The following is a 20,156-nucleotide window of genomic DNA, read 5'->3' as shown; positions in this document are numbered from 1 at the left end:
CAAGATGTCATGCAGCGGCACTGAACTGAGAACCATATAGTTATGAAGCATGCATCTATAGAAAACATCTTTTCAGGTATGATGCCAGCCATACCTGAAGCTATATAACACTTTAAAACAATGTATTGCATGATCCTAAACAACAACATCAATCCTGGTTAGTAGAATTAGTGCACTTCTTAACCCTTTCACTACCAACCCGGCTGAAACTGGCTCTGGCTCTGTAGTACAAATGTCTTGTTTTCATAAGTTTTGAATTAAAATCTTCCACCAAACCTTAGTCCCAATTTATGTTCCCAACACTAGCTTAATGATAACAAAGTTATTTACTAAATTCTTTGTTATATTTAAAATAATTGAAAAAAATGCAGAGCATCTCAAAATAAATACGGTAATGAAAGGGTTAAAAATACAAGAACATAGGAATCTTCAAGTGTTCATTTAATTTGTTAAAATTGTGGCCAAATTTCTCAAGTGACACCCAACTTTTTCAGAGACGTGAAGACTTGTTGAATAACTTGTTGAATAAACTTCTGAAATATGAGATGGTTATAATCATAATGCCTTTGGTTAGAGGTCTGTTTGATCAGGATTGTCCCAGAGCTAAAGAGCAACAACAAAAGCAACTCAAGAAAGTTGGTGAAACACCGTTTAATTTTGTGTCTGTAAACTGGTAGTTCTATATCACTTTTGAATATTCACTTTTATAGCCACAGCTGTGGTTTAGTTAGTTAGTTAGGTAAAGGAGAAAAAGAAGTAGAGAAGGAGGAGGAAGTAGAAGACATGAGGAAGAAGAAGAAGAAGAAGAAGAAGAAGAGAAGAAGAAGAAGAAGAAGAAGAAGAAGAAGAAGAAGAAGAAGAAGAAATTATTATTGATGGTGAAAATGGTGAGCATGAGTATGCAGCAGAAAGAATTTGAAGAAATTGAAGAAAATGAATACCATAAGTCTCCCTCCCCCTCTCTATCTCTCTCTCTCTCTCTCTTCTCTCTCTCTCTCTCTCTCTCTCTCTCTCTCTCACACACACACACACACACACATACAAAAAGAAAATCGTGAAATGAAGTATAAGAAAATAAATGGAAAGGAGAGGGTGGAAAGAACAGACAGAAGAAATAAGAAGAAATAGGAAGAACATTACTTTTGATTGCAAGAATGTTTCTGCATTTTCTTTTTCTTCTCTTTAAGAAGATCTAAAATGTTTTGAATTAGTCAATTAGTAGATTTGGGTTATGAACAATAATGCTATAAATTTGTATATAATTCTATTAGTTGTTGGCTTCTGGCATTTTACCATATCTAAAATGACTGTTATTCTGGCAGAAAGCAATCACAGGAGATGAGCTGATGAAAATGTACCCTATTTTTAAATTTTCTTATTTTTTTTTTTTTTGCTTTTGTTTTTATTATGTGCTGAGGTATGTAAATATGTCTGTGGATAGTACTGCAAGTGAAAATGATAGTTAATCAATAGGTGTTATATATCTTAATTTGTTAATAGATTAATAGATTAATATTTAGGTGTGCATATATAAAAACATAATGATGTATGTGTATGAAGTATGTGAAATATTTACCAGTGAGAAATTATATATTTGAAATATTTCTATTGTGTCAACAGCCCTTGCAGATAAAAATAATTGTAAAATGACTACTTCATTAATTTAATATCTTAATGAAAGCAATATCTTGATTGAAGCTAATTTTAGTCACTAACATATTAATTTAACTACTAAAAATCTTAAATTACATTAAAGAACTCAATGTCTACTAATGTTATAAACTTTTTTTAAGAAAATGGATTTACATATTTTGAGAAATATCTTCAAATGGAGGCAGAATACTGAGTATGTGAGGACAAAACTTTCTTATGCATATTTTACTAGCAAAACATGAAAAAATCCACTAATGTTACCATACTTTCTCTGATAACCAGGCTTGAGAGAGTCTAGAATACAAGTCATAGCAGTTCCAAACTCCCTATTATATATGCTATGTCTTCTGGTTAACAAAATAAACTCCCAAGCCTCCTCATATAATACCTGTTAACATATATATATATATATATTGAAAAAATCTCGGTTACAACTGTGATGTTGTTGATAAAACATGTTCTTTGTCTATCTACTTATCCTCTTTGTGGCTTTGGATAAAAAGAAAACTATACAAATGAATCCTTCGAATTTAACTAAATTCTATATTTTTATGCAGCTGAAGATTGGTTTACATTTTAAATTGATGTAATGTTTGCATTGTTCAATTAAATGGAGTCGCATGAAACGGTCGTACTGCATTACCTCTGGATATCCTTGTTGTTTATTTTGATTACACACACTCACTCACACACACACACATATAAATTTATTGCTGTAAATTAGAAAATTGTCAACATATCACAACAATCATTGAGAAAATAACAGATTAACTGTACCTAATTATCGAATTATTACTTATCAAAAGTTTTCAAATGAACATCAATAAACAAATCTTCTACCTGAAAAGGTAAAAGCAGGCAATCAATTTTTTACTGGTCTTGATTCCCAACAACTCTTTTAATACAAGTTCTAACATTCATATAGAATTTATATATCAAGACCAGTAAATTTGATGGGTGTTGGTTTAGCTTAAAGTGTGAGTTGTAGTGATTCCATTTTTGCTCATTAGAACCGTTACAATTATGTGATTCGTTTGATTCTCAACAGCCCACGTTTCTGACTGAATATTAGGTTCAATGGTGAAGTGCATCTCATTGTTGCAATAGTGATAGAATTGTAAAATTTACAAATATTTCATGAACTTATAGTTGTTAAACTAATGAATTTAACTAAACAAGATGTATTTTGCCTGTTACTTTTACCTCTACAAATCAATGCTCTTACTCTCTGGACATTGCCCACCTATGTATGCCTTTCCTCCCTTGGACACAAAGACCTGTTGAGGCAAGCGAAGTCGATATAGAACCTCATCCGACGACAGGCAAGCAAAATGTTGGGGCAAGCGAAATCGAAATCAAAATCGAATTGAACCAGCCAGGATCCCATGTCTGGTGGTACGTAAAAAGCACTATCCGACTCGTGGCCAATGCCAGCGCCGCCTCGACTGGCTTCCGTGCCGGTGGCACGTAAAATACACCAATCCGACCGTGGCCCTTGCCAGCCTCGCCTGGCACCTGTGCAGGTGGCACGTAAAAAGCACCCACTACACTCACGGAGTGGTTGGCGTTAGGAAGGGCATCCAGCTGTAGAAACATTGCCAGATAAGACTGGAGCCTGGTGCAGCCTTCTGGCTTCCTAGATCCCCGGTCGAACTGTCCAACCCATGCTAGCATGGAGAACGGACGTTAAACGATGATGATGATGATGATGATGTCTAGTCAGAGCTCTACTAGTTTTAATCTATTCATAACTGCTTGTGCTTCACTTCTTACCTATTGGAGAGAGTTAATTGGTGAATAAAACTATCCTCTTAGGTATGTTCCTCAACATAGGCGCAGGAGTGGCTGTGTGGTAAGTAGCCTGTCTACCAACCACATGGTTCCGGGTTCAGTCCCACTGCGTGTCACCTTGGGCAAGTGTCTTCTACTATAGCCTCGGGCCGACCAAAGCCTTGTGAGTGGATTTGGTAGACGGAAACTGAAAGAAGCCCGTCGTATATATCTGTATATATATATATGTATGCATGTGTGTGTTTGTGTGCTTGTTTGACAACCGATGCTGGTGTGTTTATGTCCCCGTCACTTAGCGGTTCGGCAAAAGAGACCGATAGAATAAGTACTGGGCTTACAAAAGAATAAGTTCTGGGGTCGAGTTGCTCGATTAAAGGCGGTGCTCCAGCATGGCCGCAGTCAAATGACTGAAACAAGTAAAAGAGTAAAAGAGTAAAAGAGTATCCATCTCACAACAAAAACATAATGCAAAATCCCCAAAGTAAGCTTCTATTCATGCATTGAATGAAAAGTTTTATTTTTACCTTTCACCTCCTACAAGACAATATAAAGCTTAATGGATTTATTTCATGCATTACACAGACTGCAACTTGAGCCATCTTCTAAAATCCAACCTGCTATTTTAGTTCATTGCCAAAACTATTTCTTCCGTCTCTGCATAATCCTCTTAGCCTTCACTTCGTAATGACTTTGTAAGCAGTACTCCATGGAAATGCCTTTGAAACTGATGTTTGATTTGCATTTAGCTCCACACTGTACACACTAGGCAAGAGTCTTCTCAATCTTTCCTACCTCACATTGCTAGGAATTTCCCCATATATGCCAAGATGAAAGCAAGTCAGGTAACTTCAAACAAACAATAACACTAGCCATAATTGTATCCATTCTAATACATTGATGCAATGTATCCAAGAAATTTCCTTAACAAACTCTTCAAAATATCTTTCTCCATAAGCCTCTACCCTTAATTTTGGAAAGATGCTTCAGTGTGTCCCATTCTCAAGAGTGTTGATCTCTTTGATCCTACCATCTATCAATCCACTGCTTTCAATCCCAAAGTTGTTAACAATCACCTTCTTATGTCTCCCTTCCTCCTCAGTAACCATTATTTTGGCTTCCATAAAACTAGATTTATTGTAGACCTTATGTCATTCAACCTCGAGAAATTTGGCATTATATCTAATATCATTTCACTGTATATGACAAGTGGATCTCTTAGCCAAGCCTCAGACACTGGCCTGCATCTATCTTTTGTCTATTAGATTGAAAGCTGTCTATTAGATCATTCCACCAACTCTGATATGCTCTAACATTACATTTAATGCTCTACACTTTTTGTGCTGTGTATCAGCAGCCTTTTAACAGTCATGTCTAATAATACACAGTCTTGTGCAAGTGCTACTGCCTTTCATTCCTCTATACAGAAGCACCATCCTAAACACTTCACAACAAAATTGCATGCCTTCCATGAAGAGATATCACTAAAGTTCTCCACTGTCTCCTTAGTAGCAGCACAAAGATACAATCAATAGAAATGGGATATCTTGTATTTCACCCATTCTTGGTCATAGACAACACAGAGCTTAAAACACAAAATTATCAGAATTACCATAAAGGCAAAAGGAGATCTCATATTCACATTATGGGGGGAAAAATGCATCTCAGAGACTAATGTTCTTTTGACGAGCCAGAAAATCCTACAGATCTCTGTAGTTGCTGACTTTTTACAAAGTTCAAGTGAGAACCACGTGGAAATACTGCTCTCACATCTGTGACAGTACATATATGAACATTCTAAAATGCACAAATTCTGAGTGATTGACTACAAGTCACTCATCCATAAATTTCGACTGCTAACCCACAGATGTACAGTTTTCATACTCTGACTTTTATATCACTTTTTTTTTTGCTCTTTGCAGTTAGCAGGTTGTGTAACAACTCCTCCAAACTCATTCTCCACACTTTTCTTCTTTCCTCTCATCATACATCCACATTGTTCCTCTACTTAGAAGGTCCTACATCTTTTCTCGAAATACTTCCTCTCAATTATTGCAATCTTCTATAATTCTGTCCTTGCCAACATTTTGTCAGCTGTAATAGTTTTACAGATATATAAGATGTATATCAACATCATCACTTTTGGAGGGCTACTTTGGGAAGGTTCGTGGGCACAGCCTCTTTCTCTTGACTAAAGCATTGAAATAAATGCATGAGAAAAGAAACCAAGTACACAATATTTTATGAACAGTATGTAAATAATTATGACAGACGAGATAAAAAAAAATCTATCCACAAATATTGTCTATTTCTTCAATATTTCCTCAAAGAATCAACTGATCAGACATTTGGCAGAAAGTGATTTCAGATACAGAGAATTGTCCGAGAATATACCTATCTACAATCTATTTACTAGATGCCACTACTTCAAACAAAAAGTTCTTATCAAATAAGAAAAACTTTCATGCATAAAAGATCTGTTGAAAATATCTTGGAGTAGTTTGTCAAATTCAGAAGTTCTCATTTCTTTTAAGTTAGCATCAATGAAATGCCCTACATCACTTTTGGCTAAAATTCTATTTACCTTGTTATTGCTTGGATCAATAGATTTGTTATTGTGCTTCATAAACTAGTCATACACGCTCGCACACACACACACACACACACACACACACACATACACACACATTCACACACACATGCATATATACATATGTATGTATGTATGTATGTATGTATGTAAGTATGTATGTATGTACACATATGTGTGTATGAGTGTGTGTGTGTGCTTGAGTATACATGTGCATGTTTGGATATAATTGGGATTATATGTAAAAACACACATACACACAAATACTTATATAAATGCACACATATAAATATATATTCCAACTTTATCACTTATACCATGACATGCCATTGATTTTGTTGTTCTTGTTGTGGATGTTCTTGACGATGATGCCTTACTGGACAGAGGTGTGTGAAACTTTGTTTGCAACCATGTGGTTTAGAGTTCAGTTGCACTGTACAGCATCTTGTGCAAGTTTCTTCTACAATAACTCCAGGCCGACCGAAGTCTTGCAAGGGAATTTCATAAAGGGAAAATATTACCTAGCTTTGAAGCAGTTAAGAGAAGGTGATAGAAAGGGCATATGGCTATAGAAAAATCTTCCTAAATGAGTTGTATCTGGCTCATGCAATCACAAAAAATGTTGATGTTAAACAGGTATTAGGATATGAAATATATACATTCACATGTATGTGTGTGAGTGCATACATATGATATACACAAATATACATATGCATGTATTAAAACAGATCATGAACAAGCCCAGTTTTAGTAGTAAACCAAATTGAGTACTCATAATACATACCTACTACATTATATAAATTGATGAAAATCTTTTTTATATACACTACCCATACACACACATACTCACACAGACACACACTCCTGCATGCACATAGATATATGTATATACACATCTATCATTGTATATTTGAATCCCCGTGCTAGTAGGGTGCTAAGAGCACCATCCGAGCGTGATCGTTGTCAGAGTGGCTAACTGGCTTCCATGCCGGTGGCATGTAAAAGGCACCATTCGAGCATAATCATTACCAGCATCGCCTTACTGGCACCTGTGTTGGTGGCATGTGTAAAAAGTTTCAAATGAGGTCGTTGCCAGTACCGCTTGACTGGCCCCCATGCTGGTGGCATGTAAAAGCACCCACTGCACTCTCGGAGTGGTTGGTATTAGGAAGGGCATCCAGCTGTAGAAACTCTGCCAGATCAAGATTGGAGCCCGGTGCAGCCATCTGGTTCGCCAACCCTCAGTCAAATCGTCCAACCCATGCTAGCATGGAAAGCGGACGTTAAATGATGATGATGATGAGGATGATGATGAGGATGATGATGAGGATGATGAATTATTTACTAAAAATATATCTCCAATAATAAAAAAGTGTGGTTGTCACAACTGTTGTAGCTGCATGAACATTATAGAAGTCACATTTTGTAAATTCAAATCAGGACATACCTTCAGTATAAAAAATCACTTCACTTGTTCATCAAAAAAATTTAATTTATGCAGTTTGAACATAATGGTTATAACAAAACTGACAAGAAAGATATGACAATCAGACTCACTAATGATTGGCAGCAAATATGATATTTTAATACTAGACAGATGCCTTTAAGCAAATGCAGACAAATGTGCAACAAAGAAAATCCGCCAAAGTCCTAATCTTCCATTTTATTTTTACTCTGTCATAATTACAGGTCTAATATGGAAAGTAAAGAAAATATGTTTATAAAAACATACAAACCATGACTTAATAAGCTATAGCAACATATTGTACAGGCATGTTGCAGATATCTGACAAAAGTTAGAACCTGAAGGGATTATTCAGAAAGCATTGATAAAATGCTTTGATAAAAAAAAATGAGAGAACTTCTAAACTAAGTATTGATGTCATCAAAAGATCGACTAAAGCTCACTTTGATCTGAACACCTAACTGATCTTTAGATGTCGGCATGATAAACCAACTGAAGTCCCAAAATGCCTAAAATTTGAAAACATAATATCTCGTTTGGAAATCTTTAATAAAATCATTGATGAAAAAAAAAAAAAAGGAAAAACTGTCACAATATTATTTTGTGATAAAATCCACTAAAAATTCAGGAAAAACTGTCACGTTATTTTTTTTTGTGATAAAATCCACTAAAAATTCAACCCATACAAATACAATGTAGCCCCAGGACTCTCTGAATTTCATTCCTTCTGAAAATCATAAATATTATGACATCTTTACATTACTATAAATATATTTTCTTAAAGTACATTTTAAACTTTCCTTTTCATTACACACACACATGACCATGTGTGTATGTGTGTGTGTATATGCATGCATGTATACATGTATGTATATGCATATATATATATATATATATATATATAGATATAGATATTGCTTTGATTAAAAACTCCATCCAGTTCTTGTCAACACTAAGATTTAAATACTTTAATAAGAAGTTAACTTTAGTCTGTCTCTTGTGCATGCACACTCGTTGCTTACTTGACACTTCAATGTAGTTCGCTGCAAACTTGCAGCAAGACAGGTTGTATTTTATGTGCTTATGATCACCCTGAAAATGGAGAGCCAAAATGAACCTTATCAACTTCACGTTCATATTTTTAAAAAAAGGCAAGAAAGTGGTGGAAACCTGCAAGAAGAAATGCATCTAGTACAGAGAGGATGCTGTGACAGAAAATCAATTATGAAGTTTTCTAATTCAAGTGCACCTTGCTCTGACCGGCCAACTGAGACTAATAGCAACACCAACCTTCATTATAGGATCAAGATAGTCGCAGACATTCCTCAGATATCCAAACTGAGTACTGGAAACCATCTGCATCAACTTATTTATGTCAACAAGCTCAATGTTAGGGTCCCACATCAGTTGAATAAAGTGAACATTACCCAACAGATTTCCATCTGCAATTCATTACAGACACATGAAGAAAACATTTCGTTTTTGAAAAGAATGGTGACAGAGGATGAAAAATGGATCATCTATAACAATGTTTAGCACAAGTGATCATGAGGGAAGTGCAGCAAAATACTACAAACAACTTTCTCTCACTCTTTCTTCTGTTGGCCTGCTCGCTTAGCCAGTGGGGTGGCATCATTTCAAGGCTAAAACAATGTGAAGTACATTGTGACCAGCGATGTGTAGCAACATCTGATAGCCGGTGATCACGGGGATATACATATATATATATATATATATATATATATATATATATATATATATATTCTTTTTTAACCTTTTTGGATTTAAGTCAGCTATATCCAGTACAGATGTTCTACATAATTGTTTATATTGAAACTGGTCAGATCTGATGTCTTACACCCACCATTCAGAGGCATTCTAAAAATATACACTCACATCATCGGAATCTTGGCCTTACAAAATAACGTAATGCATGATTAATTGAAAACAATGTAAATATTTATGCTACTAACATGCTCAGAAGTTGTTCATACGAATTATTATTTTTAGCTATGACATAAATTTAAAGAGTAAAAATATATTAGGTATATTTATTCACCTTTGATAAAATAAATTGAATGCTAAAAGGTTAAATACTCTGTAGTAAATACACACTTGTAGTTTCAAACTTCAAAGAATATCAGCAGTGTTCAATAAATGCTCACATAAGTTTTAAACAAAGCTATCAATCATGTGAAATCTGATATAAAACTATCCTTATAAGAATGATGAAAACTTTTTGTGAGGTATGATCATACATATTCCATTTAAGTTGCGTAAGACTAATTAAGATATCTTCTATGACATATTTCTGTGTATTTATGCTCTTAGGAAGTAACTCTTGTGTTGAATACTTAAAGATAACTTTTCCTCAAAAGATAGCTTCATCTGGTTGGATATAAATGTAACTGGTTTTTTTTTCTTTCTCTTTCATCATTCTTATTAGGATAGTTTTATATCAGACTCCACATGACTGATAGCTTTGTTTTAAATTTATGTAACCATTTACTGAAAACTATTTATATTCTTTGAAGTTTGAGACTACAAGTGTGCATTTACTACAGTGTGTTTAACCTTTTAGCATTCACATTATTTTGTCAAATGTGAATAAATATGCCTTATATATTTTTGCTCTTTAGACTTATGTCATCTCATGTGAACAACTACTGAGCATGTTGTCAGTATAATTATTTGCATTGTTTTCAATTAATCATTTTGTATCTACATGATTTCGATAATGTGAGTGTATATTTTTAGAACACCTCTGAATGGTGGGTGTAAGACATCAAATCTGATCAGCTTCAGCATAAACAACCGTGTAGAATATTTGTACTGGATATGGCTGATTCAAAGAGAAAAGGGCTAAAAAAATATATATATACATTCATTCATTTATTCATTTACCTGTTTCAGTCATTTGACTGTGGCCATGCTGGAGCACCACCTTTAGTCGAGCAAATCAACCCCAGGACATATTCTTTGTAAGCCTAGTACTTATTCTATTGGCCTCTTTTGCTGAACCACTAAGTTACGGGAACGTAAACACACTAGCAACAGTTGTCAAGCGATGTTGGGGGAGAGGGGCAAACACAACACACAAACATACACACATATATATATATAAGGCGGTGAGCTGGCAGAAATGTTAGCGCACTGGGCGAAATGCTTAGCGGTTTTTCCTCTGTCGTTACGTTCTGAGTTCAAGTTCCGCCGAGGTTGACTTTGCCTTTCATCCTTTCGGGGTCGATAAATTAAGTACCAGTTACGCACTGGGATCGATATAATTGACTTAATCCGTTTGTCTGTCCTTGTTTGTCCCCTCTATGTTTAGCCCCTTGTGAGTAGTAAAGAAATATATATATATATATATATACATATATACGATGGGCTTCTTTCAGTTTCCGTCTACCAAATCCACTCACAAGGCTTTGGTCGACCCAAGGCTATAGCAGAAGACACTTGCCCAAGGTGCCATGCAGTGGGACTGAACCCGGAACCATGTGGTTTGTAAGCAAGCTACTTACCACACAGCCACTCCTACGCCTATATTAATATTTTTATGATGAGGATAATAATGATGATGATGATGAAGATGATGATGAAATACTATGGCTTTTCTTCTAAATCCATCTAGCTATGTAGTATGTAAACTTAGTTTGTACAAGGTCTGTGCCCAGCATCCATTATATAGCTGTGTGGTGTGTGTGTGTGTGTATGTGCGTGTGTGTGTGTATTATAAATGTATAATATGTGTGTGTGCATGTGTGTGTGTGTTTGTGGGTATATATATATATATATTGCATATATATATATATATATATGAATTGTACGTGATATAAAAGTAATATATCCTGTAGAAACACATTGTTTTATTTAGTGTGCAGATGTTCAAATTCTTATTCTAGTTATTTAGTTTTCATATGTGATATATTGACTCATAAGCTAGATAGCACTGAACTCTGTTGATCAGGTACTCATAGTATTTTTTGCTCATAAATACATTTTTACTATACTTTTAGAATCAAGCATGCAGACAAGTTTACACTCATGCACACACACACTTGAAAGCTAATTTATGAATTAATTAATATAGCTGACACTACTTCTTCCAAATGTCTCTCACGCTGGTATGAAGGTCAGAACAGGACGAAAATGGAAAGCAGCAAAGGTCATGGGTGCATCAAAATCACTGCTAAGGTATGGAATACTGGGGACATACTGCCTTGTAGAAGTGCTGACCTGAGTAGCATTATCGTACTTGAACTGTAACAAGAGACAATAGGTAAACTGTAGGTTGCTTATCCAGAGTAATGTGTGAACGTCCTTTATGAAGGAACAAGCTATCAGGTTTACTGGAATCCAGTTGGAGATGCCTGATCTCATGGTCAGAAGTCTGGAAAGCTGAATTCCATTAATTCTTGATTCAAGCTGTTGCCTTTTTCCACTGAAAACACTCATATTGTTCCACTGAGGAATTATTAAATTTTGTGGCAAATGAGTCATTTTGACTGTTATTTCTAGCAATGCTGGTACTACTTTGTACCCTTGTCACTTTAGTTATGTTCATAAATTTGCCCTTAAGTTTTAATTGCTAATAAGCCACCTTCATTATATATATGTGTATGTCTGTGTGTGTATGTGTGTGTGTGTGCATCATCATTGTCATCATCGTTATCATTTAACGTCCGTTTTCCCTGCAAGCATGGGATGGAAGTCTGGAAAGCCAGCAGCTGCACCAGGCTCCAATCTGATCCGGCAATGTTTCTACAGCTGGATGCCCTTCCTAATGCCAATCACTCCAAGAGTGTAGCGGGTGCTTTTTATATGCCACTGGCACTTATCAAATATACATACATACATGCATACATACATACATATATATATATTTATATAATCCAAATTGAGTGAGTGGAACAGACAAAATCCAGGTTATATATGTTTTCTAACAAGCAAATCCTCTGATGTAATAATTACTCAACAAGGAGTACTTAGCTAGCTACTCTTCAGGCTGAAGATTACATTGTCATTCAGGTATCTCATGTTAACTCGCTGGAGATTCTTTTCAGCTTATCAAACTTCAATATGGGAGAAGCTGTCAGCATTCGATACCAATAATTTATTATTGTAAAGTAGTGAGCTGGCGGAAATGATATCATGCTGGGCGAAATGCTTAGCGGTATTTTGTCTGTCTTTACATCCTGAGTTCAAATTCCACCAAGGTCGACTTTGCCTTTCATCCTTTTGGGGTCAATAAATTAAGTACCAGTTGCATACTGGGGTCAATCTAATCGACTGCCCTCCCCCCCCCAAAAAAAAAAAATTTGGGGCCTTGTACCTAGAGTAGAAAAGAATAAATTATCATTTTTCCTGAAAGTTGTTTTTATACATACCACAGACTGCTCGAAGATTACAAACTTCCTGCACTTAGATTCTTAGATTTTATAACTACACACACACATACATGCACATGTGCATGCATGCACATGTGTGCATACACATATTGATATATATATATATAGAGAGAGATAAATTGGATTAGTTCATTCATTTTGCATTCACACTATTGAGCATATATGTGGGTGTATGTGTGTGTGTGTGTGTATATATAGATGTATATATATAGATAAATAGATAGATATGTATATATAAAGACAGATGTATATATATATATAATCAAAGCAATATCTATATCTATATATATATATATATATATATATGCATATACATACATGTATACATGCATGCATATACACACACACATACACACATGGTCATGTGTGTGTGTAATGAAAAGGAAAGTTTAAAATGTACTTTAAGAAAATATATTTATGAGCATATACATCTACACAGACAGTCACACACACATATATATGTGTGTGTGTAAATTCATATATATTTGCAAAAACACTCAGGTAAACTCAAACAGATATAGATCCTTTCAAGACATTACAATTTGTAACTTCTCTCTAACAGTATATTCAGGTGCATTACATTGTACATATATCCACGTGTTTTTCTTTTTAGGCTGTCATATCTTTGTCTGGATCGGTAATAATTGATAACTGTTGCTTTTGTCCAAGATTGAATTGCACTAAACAAGAAATATCTACCTTGAATTGAACTGTACAATGCAAGAAATCTCCACCTTGATCTATCTACCTATCTACCTGTCTATATTTATGTTCTGTCTATCTATTAAGTAAACTTGGAATTCTCTTGATATAAAAGTACCACAAAAGTAGCAACAATATTGTTAGTGTCGGTAATAGAATGCTATGACCATGCATATATATACATATGTATATGTGTGTGTGTATACCTGTAGGTATGTGTATGCATGTATATATGCTATATGAATGCACATGAATATACTTAGTTATGTGTGTATGAAGGCAAGTGGGCAAGTGCAGATGATTGTGTATGTGTGTGTGTGTTACTGAAATCAAAGGAAGTGAGAGTGTTATACAAAGAATACAAGAGTGAGAGAGATCGATAAGAAAATATATATATATATATATATATTATATAAAAGGAAAAGAATGAGAAATCCAGACTTAGTGTTAGGGCAAAAAACAAGTATCATATGTATGAGTGTGTATATATATATATATATATATATATATATATATTTATATATATATATAAGTGTGTGTGTGTGTCTGTGTGGTGTGTTGTATGTATGTATGTATATATATATATATATATATATTATATATATATATAAGTGTGTGTGTGTGTATTTGTGTTGTTGTATGTATGTATATATGTATAATATATATATGTAATATAACTCAGTATATGTATGTACATTCATACACCCACACACACACACAGACGCACACACGTGCGAATGGTGATCTAGTTCAAAGAGTATATGGAAAAGTTCTTTTGTAGTTGCAAGGTTCCGTGGTACTGTACATATTAGAGAAAACAAAATTACAGTACTTTGTTGATGGAGTAGATTCTCTCAGTTTGTGACAATGCAATTTTATGATCCACAATGCTTATATTGAAGCAGTTTTAAAAGTTTGTGAAATGAATTAGGATACTACTGAGAGACAGGAATTATTTTTGACTAAAAATGAATTACAAAGAGAAGAATGATGTAAATTTGTCCATATAAGGATACTTATACATAGAAACATAAGCATATACAAACACTAATGTACAAACACACACTCATATATATATCAATATACAGAGACAGGCAAGCCCTAACAAACACACACATATATGTATATATCTATCTATCTATCTATCTATCTATCTATCTATCTATCTATCTATCTATCTATCTATCTATCTATATATATATATATATATATATATATATATACCGGAGTAAACACATAAATGTGAAACAAGGTGGAAAAAGAGTACTCAAATACCAGTGGTAGAGTAATAGCTTTATTTAAAGCAGCAGAAATTCAACAAAATCTGTTACTCTGAGTTTCTCGTTGCCGTTCATCAGACAGTTTTTGCTAGAATGGACAGAGTAACAGATTTTGTTGAATTTTCTGCTGCTTTAAATAAAGTATGTATATATATATATATTTATATATACATAAGGATAAGATCGTTCATTTAAATTAATTAACGATCTTATCAAGTGGCCAGCATGGAAATAAAAACTTTCAAAGTTAATAATTATTATTAAAATTATAACTTAGGGTATCTACGAGATACCGCCATGCTGAAAATAGCAGCCAGGATCTGACTCTAAAACCGCCTTAAGTGTTCATATAGCACAAGGGGAGAAGACAAAAAGACAAAATAAAACTAGTAAAAAATTACTGGATAATTCCAGATCCTGGATTTCTGACTTTGCATTTAGAAATGCTTTGCCTCATCAATGGAATATATGCAGAGAGAAACATAAATACATATATATATACATACAACATACGAATACTTACATATACGAACGTATACATATATATGCATGTATGCATCATGACCAGTTTAAAATGCCTGCTTCTTAATTCCATGTGTGATCTAGTTAAAACATCACCGCAGTAAATACAATGACGAAATAAATTTAAATTTATATAATTAAGGATAAGATCGTTAATTTAGATTAAATAACGATCTATATATTCTTTTATACTCTTTTACTTGTTTCAGTGATTTGACTGTGCCCATGCTGGAGCACCGCCTTTAGTCGAGCAAATCGATCCCAGGAAGGACTTATTCTTTGTAAGCCCAGTACTTATTTCCTCTCGGTCTCTTTGCCGAACCGCTAAGTGATGGGGATGTAAACACACACAATCGTTTTTCAAGCAATGCTAGGAGAGACAAACAGACACACAAACACACACACACATACATATAATATATATACACATATACGACAGCTTTCTTTCAGTTTTCCGTCTACCAAATCCACTCACAAGGCATTGGTCGGCCCGGCGCTATAGTAGAAGACACTTGCCCAAGATGCCATGCAGTGGGACTGAACCCGGAACCATGTGGTTGGTTAGCAAGCTATTTACCACACAGCCACTCCTGCGCCATATATATACATATATGAGTAAAAAGGTCAAATGGTTAAGATTTTAACTATAAAACATAAATAAATTATTTAGAACTTGAATGTAGGACAGAGTAAAGGCACAAATTTATAGGCTGAGGACATAGTGAGAATATGTTCTTTCTTCCTTGTACTTGAACTTACCTAATATACATACATGCATGCATACATAGGTGCAGGAGTGTCTGTGTTGTAAGTAGCTTCCTTATCAACCACATGGTTGCAGGTTCGGTCCCACTGCAAGGCACCTTGGGCAAGTGTCTTCTACTATAGCCTCGGGCTGACCAAAGCCTTGTGAGTGAATTTGGTATAGAGAAATTGAAAAAGCACATTATATATATATATATAATATATATATTATATACTATATATAAATTAATGAATAAATGAAAGAAGGAGTCGAACGAAGATTTGAACAAAATTCCTTTACTCTCGACACGTTTTGAAGACGGCATACTTTTAATTCCGAAGAAATAAAGGTGCATTATGCCATCGGAATTAAAAGTATGCCGTCTTCGAAACATGTGTCGAGAGTAAAGGAATTTTGTTAAAATCTTCGTTCAACTCCATTCTTTCATTTATTCATATAAATAACACACAAATTTCCACACAAGAACCGCGAGTTCTAACCCTTGACAGGTTGCTTCATCACTGTGTTTTCTGACGTGATTTGCTACCCAGGTATCGGTTAAACAAGTTTCCATGCTAGGATTATTCATTCACCTACTAAAATATATATATTATATATCATATGGTGTGTGTGTGTTGTATGTGTGGTGTGTGTGTGTGTGTGTGTGTGTGTGAGTGCTTGTGTGTCTGTGTTTGTCCCCCTGACATTGCTTGACAACTGATGTTGGTGTGTTTATCTACCTGTAACTTAGCAGTTCAGCAAAAGAGGCCAATAGAATAAGTACTAGGCTTACAACGAATAAGTCCTGGGTTGATTTGTTCAAATTCAGGCAGTGCTCTAGCATGGTCGCAGTCAAATGACTGAAACAAGCAAAGAGTATAAGAAAAAAGAATACATACATACAAACATACATACTTTCATACATACCAATCTTGAGAACTTAAGCTTTTCAAAACCAAAGAGGAGAAAGCTGATTTGAAGACTACAGATCCAATCCATCACTGGAACAGTAAAAATCTGTAAAACTTTTCAAAAGTTTATCCTTTAAGTATATATGAGCATGTTTAGATATGCATGAGAAGATTTCAAGATTTGTTGCCAATAGAGAAAGACTCAGTTTCTAACCTAAATCAAAGGCTCCTCCATTGGAATTTCAACATCAAGAACAGGGTATTTTTGTATGTATGTATATGTGCAGATTTCTATGTTTTTTGTTTTATTGGCAACAAACATAGAAATCTTCACATATACATACATACAAAAATACCCTGTTCTTGATGTTGAAATTCCAATTGAGGAGCCTTTGATTTAGGTTAGAAACTGACACTATCTCTATTGGCAACAAATCTTGAAATAAAATTGAATAATTACAATCATGCATGCATACATACACACATATAGTTATACGTACATATATATATATATAATATACATAAATATATATGCACACACATGTATAATTGTACTAGGAAAAGCACCTATATTATATATCTATATCTATATCTATCTATCTATCTATCTATCTATCTATCTATCTATCTATCTATCTATCTATCTATCTATATATCATCATCATCGTCGTTTAACGTCCGTTCTCCATGCTAGCATGGGTTGGACGGTTCGACCGGGGTTCTGGGAAGCCAGAAGGCTGCACCAGGCTCCAGTCTAATTTGGCAATGTTTCTACAGCTGGATGCCCTTCCTAACGCCAACCACTCCGTGAGTGTAGTGGGTGCTTTTTACGTGCCACCTGCACAGGTGCCAGGCGGGGCTGGCAACGGCCACGGTCAGATTGGTGTATTTTATGTGCCACCGGCACGGAAGCCAGTCGAGGCGGTGCTGTGCTGGCATCGGCCACGAGTGGATAGTGCTTTTTACGTACCACCAGACCAGGGATCCTGGCTGGTTCAATTCGATTTCGATTTCGCTTGCCCCAACATGTCTTCACAAGCAAAGGGGGTTGGCAAGGGTGCCTGTCGTACGGTCGCATTGGAGTATTTTACGTGCCACGGCCACGAGTCGGATAGTGCTTTTTACGTACCACCAGACCAGGGATCCTGGCTGGTTCAATTCGATTCGCTTGCCCCAACATGTCTTCACAAGCAAAGGGGGTTGGCATGGGTGCCTGTCGTACGGTCGCATTGGAGTATTTTACGTGCCACGGCCACGAGTCGGATGGTGCTTTTTACGTACCACCAGGCCAGGGATCCTGGCTGGTTCAATTCGGTTTCGATTTCGATTTCGCTTGCCCCAACATGTCTTCGCAAGCATGGGGGGTTGGCATGGGTGTCTGTCGTCGGATGAGGTTCTATATCGACTTCGCTTGCCTCACCGGTCTTTGTGTCCAAGGGAGGAAAGGCATTCATAAGTGGGCTGGGCTCACTTGTCCTGCCTGGTCTTCTCACGTACAGAATATTTCCAAAGGTCTCGGTCTCTGGTCATTTCCTCAGTGAGGCCTAAAGTTCGAAGGTCGTGCTTCACCACCTCGTCCCAGGTTTTCCTGGGTCTACCTCTTCCACGGGTTCCCTCAACTGCTAGGGATTGGCACTTTCTCACACACCTATCTTCATCCATTCTCGCCACATGACCATACCAGCGCAATCGTCTCTCTTGCACACCACAACTGATGCTTCTTAGGTACAACATTTCTCTCAAGGTGCTAACGCTCTGTCGAGTATGTACACTGACATTACACATCCATCGGAGCATACTGGCTTCATTCCTCACGAGCTTACGCATGTCCTCAGCAGTCACGGCCCATGTTTCGCTGCCATGTAGCATGGCTGTTCGTACACACGCATCATACAGTCTGCCTTTACTCTGAGCGAGAGGCCTTTAGTCACCAGCAGAGGTAAGAGCTCCCTAAACTTTGCCCAGGCTATTCTTATTCTAGCAGTTACACTTTCAGCGCACCCACCCCCACTACTGACTTGGTCACCTAGATAACGGAAGCTATCAACTACTTCTAGTTTTTCCCCCTGGAAAGTGACGGAAGTTGTTTTCTGCAGATTTTCGGAGGTTAATGCTCCCGAGCATCTGCCACACAAAAAACTATCTTCCCAGTTAGCCTACCTTTGACATTGCTGCACCTCTTATGTGTCCATAGCTTACACTGGGTACATCTTATAGAGTTTCTACCTACACCTTTTCTACAGATCGAGCAGGGCCATCTTCCTGAAGATATTTGTGGATTGTCTACCTTTCTACTTATTAGTACTTTGGTTTTAGCTAGGTTGACTCTAAGGCCCCTTGATTCTAAACCCTCCTTCCACACCTGGAACTTCTCCTCCAGTTCTGATAGTGACTCAGCAATAAGAGCAAGGTCGTCAGCGTAGAGGAGCTCCCAGGGACAGCCTGTCTTGAATTCCTCCGTAATTGCCTGGAGTACTATGATAAATAGGAGGGGGCTGAGTACTGAACCCTGGTGGACCCCAACCTCTACTTTGAATTCTTCTGTGTACATGTTGCCAACCCTAACCTTACTTACGGCATCTCTGTACATGGCTTGCACAGTCCTCACCAGCCATTCATCTATCCCTAGTTTCCTCATTGACCACCAGATAAGGGATCGGGGGACCCTATCAAAAGCTTTCTCCATGTCAACGAAAGCCAGGTACAGGGGCTTATCTTTGGCTAGGTATTTCTCCTGCAGCTGCCTTACCAGGAATATAGCATCAGTGGTACTTTCCCTGGCACGAACCCAAACTGCATCTCATCTAAACTAACTCTCTCTCTAATTAGTTGGGCTATGACCCTCTCCGTAACCTTCATTACTTGATCCAACAGCTTGATACCTCTGTAATTATTTGTATCTAGGGCATCACCTTTACCTTTGTAGCAGTTGACTAGTATGCTGCTGCACCAGTCATTGGGTATGACTCCTTCGTGTATCACCTGGTTGACTATACGGGTGACTAGGTTATAGCCGACACTGCCAGATATTTTGAGCATCTCTGCAGTAATTCCTGATGGGCCTGGGGCTTTCCCTGTCTTCATGCTTC

The sequence above is a fragment of the Octopus sinensis genome, linkage group LG1 (genome assembly GCF_006345805.1).
Source record: "Octopus sinensis linkage group LG1, ASM634580v1, whole genome shotgun sequence".
NCBI classification, from domain to species: Eukaryota; Metazoa; Mollusca; class Cephalopoda; order Octopoda; family Octopodidae; genus Octopus; species Octopus sinensis.
Note: the sequence above shows the minus strand (reverse complement) of the source record.